A 12322-nucleotide genomic window follows, 5' to 3' on the forward strand; every position below is an offset into this window, starting at 1 on the left:
TGTACTGATCCTGAGTTACATCCTGTATTATACTCCAGAGCTGCACTCACTATGCTGCTGGTGCAGTCACTGTGTACATACATTACATTTCTTATCCTGTACTGATCCTGAGTTACATCCTGTATTATACTCTAGAGCTGCACTCACTATTCTGCTGGTGGAGTCACTGTGTACATACATTACTTATCCTGTACTGATCCTGAGTTACATCCTGTATTATTCTCCAGAGCTGCACTCATTATTCTGCTGGTGCAGTCACTGTGTACATACATTACATTCCTTATCCTGTACTCATCCTGAGTTACATCCTGTATTATACTCCAGAGCTGCACTCACTGTTCTGCTGGTGCAGTCACTGTGTACATACATTACATTACTTATCCTGTACTGATCCTGAGTTACATCCTGTATTATACTCCAGAGCTGCACTCACTATTCTGCTGGTGCAGTCACTGTGTACATACATTACTTATCCTGCACTGATCCTGAGTCACATCCTGTATTATACCCCAGAGCTGCACTCACTATTCTGCTGGTGCAGTCACTGTGTACATACATTACTTATCCTGTACTGATCCTGAGTAAAATCCTGTATTATACTCCAGAGCTGCACTCACTATTCTACTGGTGCAGTCACTGTGTACATACATTACATTTCTTATCCTGTACTGATCCTGAGTTACATCCTGTATTATACTCTAGAGCTGCACTCATTATTCTGCTCGTGCAGTCACTGTGTACATACATTACTTATCCTGTACTGATCCTGAGTAAAATCCTGTATTATACTCCAGAGCTGCACTCACTATTCTACTGGTGCAGTCACTGTGTACATACATTACATTCCTTATCCTGTACTCATCCTGAGTTACATCCTGTATTATACTCCAGAGCTGCACTCACTGTTCTGCTGGTGCAGTCACTGTGTACATACATTACATTACTTATCCTGTACTCATCCTGAGTTACATCCTGTATTATACTCCAGAGCTGCACTCACTGTTCTGCTGGTGCAGTCACTGTGTACATACATTCCTTATCCTGTACTCATCCTGGGTTACATCCTGTATTATACCCCAGAGCTGCACTCACTATTCTGCTGGTGCAGTCACTGTGTACATACATTCCTTATCCTGTACTGATCCTGAGTTACATCCTGTATTATACTCCAGAGCTGCACTCACTATTCTGCTAGTGCAGTCACTGTGTACATACATTCCTTATCCTGTACTGATCCTGAGTTACATCCTGTATTATACTCCAGAGCTGCACTCACTATTCTGCTGGTGGAGTCACTGTGTACATACATTACTCATCCTGTACTGATCCTGAGTTACATCCTGTATTATACCCCAGAGCTGCACTCACTATTCTGCTGGTGCAGTCACTATGTACATACATTACTTATCATATACTGATCCTGAGTTACATCCTGTATTATACTCCAGAGCTGCACTCACTATTCTGCAGCTGGATGGAGGAATTGAGGCTCTGTAAAGGGTAGATGAGAGGCAGCGAGTACTTGTAGTTCTCAGGAATTGTGAATTATCTTGCTCGTGTCCGCGCTGCGTTGGCAGGATTGTCCCAGGTGTACATTTAGAAATGCCACAAGGATAATACAAATAAGTGAATGCTGGGAGTAGTAGTCAATCATTGTTAATGAGGAATCTGAAACTGCTTTGTGCTGGTCAGTACCTGGCGCTGTGGCTTAGTTGGTTAAAGCGCCTGTCTAGTAAACAGGAGATCCTGAGTTCGAATCTCAGCAGTGCCTTGTATTTGTTACTTTATACGGTTTTATTAGAATTTGATTTATTACATTTATTGTCCAGAAATCCCAGATCATTTATAGCAGAACACTGATCTCTGCTGGGGAGAGGCGGAAGTGCAGCCGGGGATTTGCTTCTCATCTGTTTTCTACATCATTATAGTGGGCGCCACGTAATACCGCATCTCACCTGCAGTAGTCTCACAGCAATAACAGCTCGTCACCGCGGCTTTTTCCGAACATTTTTTTTTACATCACCGTGTAGCCCCTGCCTCAAAGAAGGATTGGACAAACCCTTTAAGGGAATGTGTCGGCAGCATTGTTTAAATCACGTTTTTATAATAATCATCTTTCTTTTTTTTTTTTTCTTTTTTTTATTTCCGTCACGTTATTAAAATATGAATAATATCCTGCAGTCTTCACACTGGTCACTCGGTCTTTTGTGAGCCACCAAATGGTCCATAGACACAGCGGTATGGAGGGGACCTCATTGTCTTCTATGGGAAAGTCTTCTAGGCATGTGACCTGTGCTGAGGTCAGAAGGAAGCAGATAAGCTCTGACAATTGCCGATTGTGAATGGTGGATCCTGTCTTATCTATACACAGGGGTGTTACTTGTCATTGTAATCCTGCCTGTGGTGATAACAATGTTAGCTGCTGAGAAGTTACCTGTACAGAACAGGAAATCATGACCAATTATTAGCCCTAGTGGCCAGTGTGAACATTGCAGGGTTATGTAAAATAGAAAAAATGGAAAAAGTCACCAAAAATTCTTAAAATGATGTTTAATATAAAAACATAATTTAAACAATAGCTAATTTTCTGATGACACATTCCCTTTAAAGAGGTATTCCCTTTTGGACATTTATATGTACAAGAGGTGCTGTTCTCACGTCTGGAGAATGAGACCCTGTCTCCATCCGCCTAGATTCCACAGATGTCCTATAGGTGCGGGTGCCGCCTCTCGAGAATGATGATACCACACTGGTAATCTCTAGTATTGAGCTCGAATAACAAATTTTAATCGTGAATATCGGCACTTCGAGAATTTGCAAATAATATAGCGCTATATATTCGTTTTGTAGAATATTCGGCATTTTTTTTCCATCTGAAATCATGACTCCTCCCCTGCTTAAGTTGCTCGTGGGCCAATGACTCATTGGGCCACAAGCAAGAAGCAGGGAGGAATCGTGCTCAGATGGAAAAAATGACGAATATTCGAAAAACGAATATATAGCGCTATATTCCATAGTGCTATATATTCGTTTTTTGACCCACGCCTGTATTGAGCGCGCAATATTCGCATATTATGCGATCATTACCTTGCCGGTTTTCGCGTAAAAAAAAAAAAAAAAAAGAATATAACGAATATTCGAATTTGCGAATAAAAGACGAATATTCTACAAAATATTCGCGAAATATCACGAATTCGAATATGCGACCACCAAATGTGGCATGACTTCACAGCGAGCGCTAAGGGCCATTGAAATTGTCTGAAAAAATTGCAGAACTTTTGTGATAATCACTAGAGGGCGCCATGACATTTTGCACTAAGGGGCTCATATGGCCGCACCTGGCGTCAGCAATAAAACTAATGGCGGATTTAAGCTACTGCCCTTCTGTGCTGCAGAGACAGAAGTGTCCTAAAGAAGCCGCTCTGCTGCAAGTCCCTATAGAAACGAATGCCCTTTTATAAGATGGCCGAATATACTTCACAGTCACATAACAGGAATCATGCCCTTCTCTAATATGGCGGAAGGACGCTGTGACCTAGGGACGCCCTCTTGTAATATGGCCGAACGGTCGGTGCAGCGACGTAATGCCCTTTACTGACGTCAACGCGTAAAGACTATATGCAAATCACAAGTCGCAGTGCATTATGGGCGAAGCGATTGCTGAGCAAAATGAAACGTTTTCAATAGGTCTTTATTAGCCGAGTGAGGAGACAGAGAGTGACGGTTTGTAACCTTGGTAACCGAGGCGTCACGTGACCGCAGCCCGCGCTCATTGTGATGCTATCGTACAGTGGTGAGAGCGAAGCGGCGTCCTCGCCCTGAGGTCGGTGAAGAGCACGGGACGGGCGGCGGCTGCTGGGAGCGGTGTGGGGGTATTGTCAGTGAGGTCAATCCTTACCTGTTCCTCCTCCGGGAGAAACAGACATGATGAATGGAGGAGGCTGAGTGTGTGATTACACCGAACTCCGACACCGCCCTGACTGACAACTCGGGGCGTGTGACATTCTGAGCCCGTGACATTCTGAGCCCAAGCCTGCTGGCGATCATATCAGTGTGTAAAAGAGCAGAGGAAGGGGGTGTTGTCATGGTTACTGTCTCACAGACTGTGGGGTTAGTGTAATAGAAATGTCTCCTATGAATGGACATTATAGGGACTGTGCCTCAGACCTGCTGTGTGGGGTCTGTGCTTTCCTCCTGGATCATGTGACCAGATAATGGGGATTGTGCTTTCCTCCTGGATCATGTGATCAGATAATGGGGATTGTGCTTTCCTCCTGGATCATGTGACCAGATAATGGGGATTGTGCTTTCCTACTGGATCATGTGACCAGATAATGGGGATTGTGCTTTCCTCCTGGATCATGTGACCAAATAATAAAGAGGGGGATCCCATTAGGCAGACAGCTGGCCGGTTAGCTCAGTTGGTTAGAGCGTGGTGCTAATAACGCCAAGGTCGCGGGTTCGATCCCCGTACGGGCCATTGGTTTTCATATTTTTTTTATTTTAAAGGGGTTGTCCGGGTTCAGAGCTGAACCCGGACAAGCCCCCATTTTCAGCCCCTCCCCAGGTATGAGCATTGGAGCATTTTATACTCCGGTGCTCTCACTTGCCTTGTGCTGTATCAGGCAGGGCAAGGGATTTTTTTGCTTATATATTTTTTTACACTGCTAGGCAGAGGCTTCCGCCTAGCAATGTTTTCAGCGACGTCATGGCTCTAATGGCCGGGCTTTAGCGCTGCCCTAGCCGTTTTACAAGCTGGCCCATTAGTGCTGGTGACGTCACCGGGCTCACTGCTGGGTGGAAGCCTCCGCCTCACTTTACCTAGGGAGGGCCCGGTACTTTACCTATCACATATTTCAGGTTAAGCGCTGCTATGCCGTGTTGGACTTGATCTGCCTTGGCAAAAGCAGCCACACAGGCGAGTGCTTGCTGAAGCACCTCACACCCTGCCTGTCTCCCCACCAGCTCCAAGTTGGCAAGGTTGTGAGCACTGGCGGATCCGGGGAAGGGGGGGTCAATTTAAACCCCCCTCCGCCCCCCGAGAATATAGTGAGAGAAAGGGCTTTAAGTTCCGATCGCCAATATACTCACATGATCCGATCATCCGAATCAAGTCACTACGCATAGCGCACTAACGTCATACGCTGCCTACAGATTCGGGCCAGTCAATTCTGGTTTGCATGTGCGCGGCCTGGCGGGAAGTGGAAGGAAGGAGCAGCTCTGAGCAGGAGGAACAGACTTAGTCTCAGATCTCTGCGCTGAGGTAGTGTCACTGTCAACTTGGTCTGAGACTGAGACTGAAGACTTTTTCTGTGGCCGGGGAATGGGGATTGCTGAAACTGAAAGGGCTGGGGGGAAGTTTGTTCATGGGGGGAGTAGTGGGGGACTGACTGTAAGAACTAGGGTAGGGGGGAACTTAGGTACTACTAACTGGTCTGTGCTGCCGGGGATTGCTGAAAGGGGTTAATAACTACTGTGAATGGGGGACTGCTGAGAGGGGTTAATAACTATTGTGAAAGGCCCTTCACAGTAGTTATTAACCCCTTTCAGCAGTTTCCCATTCACAGTATTTATTAACCTCTCGGGGGACTGCTATCACGCTGTGGGTGTTCTGAGGATATCTGTCAGAGTTGCTGCACGTGACTCGATCTGACATTTTGTTTTGTTGTGGGTTTGAGCAGAATCCCACCTCCTCCCAGGTGTTGCTCTTTAGGTAATTGGTGAGGCTATTTATTCCGCCCTCTCCCTATAGCCTTTTCGGGTTATAGTTCTGCCTTATGTGAGCTCTGGAAGTTTGGTGGATCGTCTGCTCCAACACATCTCTAGATAAGTCTTTTTCCCTTGTTCCTTCTGTGTCTGTTTTGACTAGGCCTCTAGGGTGACACTAGCTCCTTTGGTTGTTGAAGGAGCTGGGTTCCTCTTTCACTCTTCCCTACAGCTGAGGGTTGGGTTCAGTGTGTTATAGTCTTAGGTACGTGGGCATGTGCATATCTACCATTGAGATATGTACATGGGCATAGCAGCTTAGGGAAAGTGTTTTAGAGGTGACCCTTTGTTCCCTAGCATTTGGGGCCTAGTCAGTTGTTTTGTTTGCTTTGCTGTGTTCTGTTTCCTTCTCTTATACCGTGACAACTGCTGAAAGGGGTTAATAAATACTGTGTGAAGGGGGGACTGGCTGGCTCCAGTGGACCCCCTGGCCCCTCTAGGACACCCCTGGCCTCTCCACAAGTTCTTCTCTTTCCTCCCCCCCGTTCCCCCCCCCCATAACAGAGTCATCCACTGATGCTTATAACAGTGTCATCCCCACAGATGCCCCAAATGTCTCCAAAACTGTTAAATAATAGTTATATGTGGTAAATGTCACCTATTTGTTTGTAATTTTAAAAATCCGTAATTTGGAAAGACAAATTTGACAAATTTTCACCCCTTCCCGACACATGACGTGCTACTGCGTTCCTGCAATTTGACATAATAGTACGTCATGGTGATCAAGGAGACACCGGAGCGGTGCACGATCGATTACTGCAGGTGCCCGGCAGTCCCTGGTAGCCGGGCCCCTGCTGTATCTTCCGGCATCGCTTCTATGCCGCGGTCCGCGCTGACTGCGACATAGAAGGGGTTTGTGTCAGGTGAGGGAGCGCATCGAGTGCCCGCGCTGCCGTGGCAGGGACTCGATGTTTCAGAAGGCAGCCCGATGCCGTGCAGAGGCTGCCCAATGCCTTGCACGGCATCGGGACCTGCCTTCTATGGGTGACCAGGAGATCCAGCCTCAGGCCCGGTCTCCTAGGCAACCTGTTCATGTACTACTCAGTGTAGTACGCGAACAGGCAATGCATTACAATACAGATGTATTGTAATGCATTGCAGAGGGGATCAGACCCCCAAAAGTGAACATCAGAAATAAAGTGAAGAAAAAAAAGTGTTTTTAATAAAATGAAAGTATTAAAATAATAAAGTAAAAAAAAGAAAAAAAATGCCTCTTTCCCCTTATTTTATAATAAAAAACGAAAAAAAAAAACACACATATTAGGTATCGCCGCGTCCGTAATGACCGACTCTATAAATATATCACATGATCCACCCTGTCCGATAAACACCATAAAAATAAATAAAACAAAAAGGTGTAAAAAAAACCCATTTTTGTCAAAAAGTGCATCACAAAAAGTGCAACACCAAACGATCAAAAAGGCGTATGTCCCACAAAATTGTATCAATAAAACCGTCACCTCATCCTTCAAAAAATGAGACCCTACCTAAAACAATCGGCCAAAAAAAAACCTATAGCTCTCAGAACATGGAGACACTAAAACATCATTTTCATGTTTCAAAACTGCTATTATTGTGCTAAAGTGAAATACGTAAAAAATAAAATACATATTAGGTATCACTACGTCCGTAACAACCAGCTCTATAAAAATATCACATGACCTAACCCCTCAGGTGAACACCGTAGAAAAAAAGAAAAAAGATGTAAAAAAAAAAAGCAATTTTTGTCACCTTACATCACAAAAATTGCAACAGCAAGTAATCAAAAAGGCGTATGCCCCCCAAAATAGTACCAATCAAACAGTCACCTCATCCCGCAAGAAATTAGACCCTACCTAAGACAATTGGTCAAAAAATAAAAAAGCTATCACTCTCAGACAATGGAGACACTAAAATATGATTATTTTTTGCTTCAAAACTGCTATTATTGTGCTAAAGTGAAAAAAAAAAAAGTATACATATTAGGTATCGCCACAGCCGTAACAACCAGCTCTATAAAAATAACACATGACCTAACCCCTCACATAAACACCTTAAAAAAATATATATATAAAAACTGTAAAAAAAAAAGCAATTTTTGTCACCTTACATCACAAAAATTGCAACACCAAGCGATCATAAAGGTATATACCCCCCAAAATAGTACCAATCAAACCGTCACCTCATCCCGAAAATAATGAGTGCTTACCTAAGACAATTAGTCAAAAAGTTAAAAAGCTATGGCTCTCAGACTATGGATACACTAAAATATCATTATTTTGTTTTAAAAAATGCTTGTGTAAAACTTAAATAAATAAGAAACAGTAGACATATTAGATATTGCTACGTCCATAACGATCTACTCTATAAAAAAGTCACATGACCTAATCTCTCAGGTAAACGCTGTAAAAATAAATAAATAAAAACTACGCCAAAACAACCAATTTTTTGGTCACCTTTCCCCTTAAAGTGTAATAATGAATGATCAAAAAATCATACGTACCCAAAAATGGTACCAATAAAAACGTCAACTCTTCCTGCAAAAATCGAGCCCCTTCACAAGACGATCGGCATAAAAATAAAAAAAAATAAGGCGTTCAGAAAATGGAGACACAAAAACCAATTTTTTTTTTTCAAAAATGCTTTATTATGTAAAACTGAAACAACCATCATAGAAAGTAGACATATTTGATATCATTGCGTCCGTAACAACCTGCTCTATAAAAATAGCGCATGATCTAACCTGTCAGATGAATATTGTTAAAATTAAAAACGTTGCCAAAACATAAATTTTTTGTTTACGTTGCCTCACAAAAAACATAATATAGAGCAAATAAAAATCATATGTACCCCAAAATAGTACCAATAATACTGGCACCTTATCCCGTAGTTTTCAAAATGTGGTCACTTTTTTTAAATTCTACCTTAGGGGTGCATCAGGGGGGCTTCAAATGGGACATGGCATCTAAAAACCAGTTCAGCTAAATCTGCCTTCTAAAAACCATATGGCGTTCCTTTCCTACTGCGCCTTGCCGTGTGCCTATACAGCAGTTTACTACCACATGTGGGGTGTTTCTGTAAACTGCAGAATCAGGGTAATAAATATCGAGTTTAAAAAGTGGGTTTAAAAAGATTTTCTTCCAAACTTCTAAGCCTTGTAACGTCCCCAAAAAATAAAATGTCATTTTCAAAATGATCCAAACATAAAGTAGACATATGGAAAATGTAAAGTAATAACTATTATATGAGGTATCACTATCTATTATAAAAGTAGAGAAATAGAAATTTGAAAATTTGGGAATTTTTCCAAATTTTTGGTAAATTTGGGATTTTTTCACAAATAAAGGTGAAATATATTGAATCGAATTTATGACCGTCATAAAGTACAATGTGTCACGAGAAAACAATCTCAGAATGGCTTGGATAAGTAAAAGTGTTCTAAAGCTATTACCACATAAAGTGGCACATGTCAGATTCGCAAGAAATGGCCTGGACAGAAGAGCGAAAACTGGCCTAGGGTAGAAGGGGTTAAATCAGGTCAGAGCTGTACGATAGGTTAAATAAAATAGTCTGTTCTATAAGCACCACATTATTTTCTGTCTGCCGCCAGAAGTGCCCCACCCGAGACTAGGCTCTGGATCCGCCACTGGTCGTGAGCGACAATGCTACCAACATAGTGGCCGCGTTGAACCTGGGCCAAATCACACATGACACACGTAATTAACCCCTTCCATCCCGGGTCAGTTTTCATCCTCCAGCCCAGGCTATTTTTTTGCAAATCTGACCTGTGTTATTTTATGTGGTAATAACTTTGGAACACTTTTACTTATCCAAGCAATTCTGAGATTGTTTTCTAGTGACACATTGTACTTCATGACAGTCATAAAGCTGAGTCAAGTTATTTTACCTTTATTTATGAAAAAATTCCCAAATTTACCAAAAACTTTAAAAAGTTCACAATTTCTAAATTTTTATTTCTCTGCTTTTAAAACAGAAATTGATACTTCATAAAATATTTATTACTTAACTTTCCCCATATCTTATGTCTTCTTTATGTTGGCATCATTTTGTAGATGTAATATATATATTTTTTATGACGTTAGAAGGCTTAGAATTTTAGAAGCAATTCTTAAAATGTTTAAGAAAATTTACAAAACCCACTTTTAAGGACCAGTTCAGGTCTGAAGTCACTTTGTGCGGCTTACGTAGTAGAAACCACCCATAAATGACCTTATTTTATAAACTACACCCCTCAAGTTATTCAAAACTGATTTTACAAATTTTGTTAACACTGTAGGTGTTCCACAAGAATTAAAAAAATGTTAAAATTTCACTTTTTTGGCAAATTTTCCATTTTAATCCATTTTTTTCTGTAACACATCGAGGGTTAACAGCCAAACAAAACTCAATATTGATTACCCTGATTCTGCGGTTTATAGAAACACCCCACATGTGGTCGTAAACTGATGTAAGGGCACACGGCAGGGCGCAGAAGAAAAGGAGCGCTGCCCGGATTTTGGAAGGCAGATTTTGCTGGACTGATTTTTAAACACCATGTCCCATTTGAAGCCCCTCAGAAGCCCCTCAGAACAGTAGAAACTCCCAAAAAGTAACCCCATTTTGGAAACTACGGGATAAAGTGACAGTTTTGATGGTAATATTTTGGGGTACGTATAATTTTTAATCGCTCTATATTAAGTTTTTTTTTAGGCAAGGTAACAAAAAAATGACTGTTTTGGCGCCGTTTTTATTTTTTGTTCATCATGTGCTATTTTTATAGAGCAGTTTGTTTGTTTTAGTTTTACATAATGAAGCATTTTTGAAAAAAAAAATTATGTTTTTGTGTCTCCATTTGTTGAACGCCATATACTTTTAAATTTTTCTGCCGATCGGTTTGTGCAGGGGCTCGTTTTATTGTAAGAAGAGTTGACGTTTTTATTGGTACCATTTTTGGCTCAGTTTTTATTTATTTATTTTTACAGCGTTCACCTGAGAGGTTAGGTCTGTGATATTTTTATAGAACAGGTCATTACGGATGTGGCGCTTCTTAATATGTATACTTTTTCTTATTTATTTACCGTATTTTTCGCCCTTTAAGACGCACCGGCCCATAAGACGCACCTAGGTCTTGTCGCTTGTTGTTGCACTTTTTGTGATGTAAGGTGACAAAAATTGCTTTTTTTGACAGTTTTTATTTTTATTTTTTACGGTGTTTATCGGACGGGCTGGATCATGTGATATATTTATAGAGCAAGGTCATTACGGAGGCAGTGATGCCTAATATGTCAGTTTTTTCTATTTTTTATTATAAAATCAGTGGAAAGGGACGTTTTTTTTCTTTTTTTTCTTGAATCTTTATTTTTTATTATTAAAAACACTTTTATGACTTTTTTAACTATACTCCTGTCACACTCTGGGATTTGATTTTTTTGGGAGGTCTGATCCCCTCTGCTATGCATTACAATACATCTGTATTGTAATGCATTGCCTGTTAGTGGATTACACAGAGTAATACACGAACAGGTTGACCAGGAGACGGGCCTGGGGCTGGATCTCCTCGGCTTCCATAGAAGTCAGGTCCTTATGCCTTAGCAAGGCATCGGGCTGCCTTCTCAACCATCTCTGCGTTGACGGGGACCCGATGGGCTCCTTCACTGACCGCAAACCCCTTATATCCGCGGTCAGCGCTGACCGTGGCATAGAAGGGGTTAATCCGGTGGCATCGGCTTTTATAGCAATGCTGGCGCATACAGCAGGGGCCCAGATATCAGTAAATGCCGGTCCTCTGCAGTTGATGGGCGGGCACCGCTCTGGTCACCATTACATAATAGTACGTCAAACTGCGGCAAGTCACTTGCCGCCATGACGTACTATTACGTTATGGGTCAGAAAGGGGTTAATCTTGTGGTCCAACTTTTCTTGAAAAGGTTTACTGTCCCTCTCACAGTTCTGGTAAAGTCAAGAAAGCTGAGCAATCATTTCAGCCATTCCTACGTGGCACGAAATTCTCTCCTGGACTTTCAGCGTCACAGCGGTCTGCCGTTACACCACATGATCGGTGACGTGCCAACCCGCTGGACACTGCACATACTAGAAAGGTGGACCAAGTTGTCCCGTGCCAGTGTCCAAAACATCACCTTTGTTAAAATGACCATCTTGCCACTTTTACTGTCTGCCTGCCTGCCATGTTTTGCCTGTCGACCATCATGTTCCTTACGATGACTGCACCTGCTGCTGCTGTCATCATGCCACGACCACCATCATGGAACCTCTGCCATCTGCCTGCCAACATGTATCATATAGCATCTGCTGCTGTTTTTTGCCACCCACCACCACTGCAGCAACCACTCCGTGGTGATGGTCCCCTACTGCCACCACTATTAACACTTTGCATCTGTCTCTACTACTGCTACTATCACCCATAAAAAGCTGATCTACTGCCATGCCAGGTTGCTACCGCTGCTACTCATGTTGTAGCCACATACCGCTAATACCTTACCTAGCCTTAATCCACTCAAATGATGCTGCTTATTATACTCCAGAGCTGCACTCACTATTCTGCTGGTGCAGTAACTGT

The 12322-nt window shown here is 42.2% G+C and overlaps 3 non-coding genes across 3 annotated transcripts; all 3 read left to right on the forward strand.

The window, feature by feature from the left end:
• The first annotated feature begins 1697 nt into the window (after positions 1-1697).
• TRNAT-AGU lies at positions 1698-1771 on the forward strand. The gene has a single exon. It is a non-coding gene; the product is annotated as a tRNA-Thr (tRNA).
• A 2104-nt stretch (positions 1772-3875) lies between these two features.
• Positions 3876-4010, forward strand: LOC120987443. Its single transcript, XR_005776044.1, has one exon. It is a non-coding gene; the product is annotated as a U8 small nucleolar RNA (small nucleolar RNA).
• A 396-nt stretch (positions 4011-4406) lies between these two features.
• On the forward strand, positions 4407-4480 carry TRNAI-AAU. The gene has a single exon. It is a non-coding gene; the product is annotated as a tRNA-Ile (tRNA).
• The last annotated feature ends 7842 nt before the right edge of the window (positions 4481-12322 follow it).

Source organism: Bufo bufo, chromosome 1 (genome assembly GCF_905171765.1).
Source record: "Bufo bufo chromosome 1, aBufBuf1.1, whole genome shotgun sequence".
Taxonomy (NCBI): domain Eukaryota; kingdom Metazoa; phylum Chordata; class Amphibia; order Anura; family Bufonidae; genus Bufo; species Bufo bufo.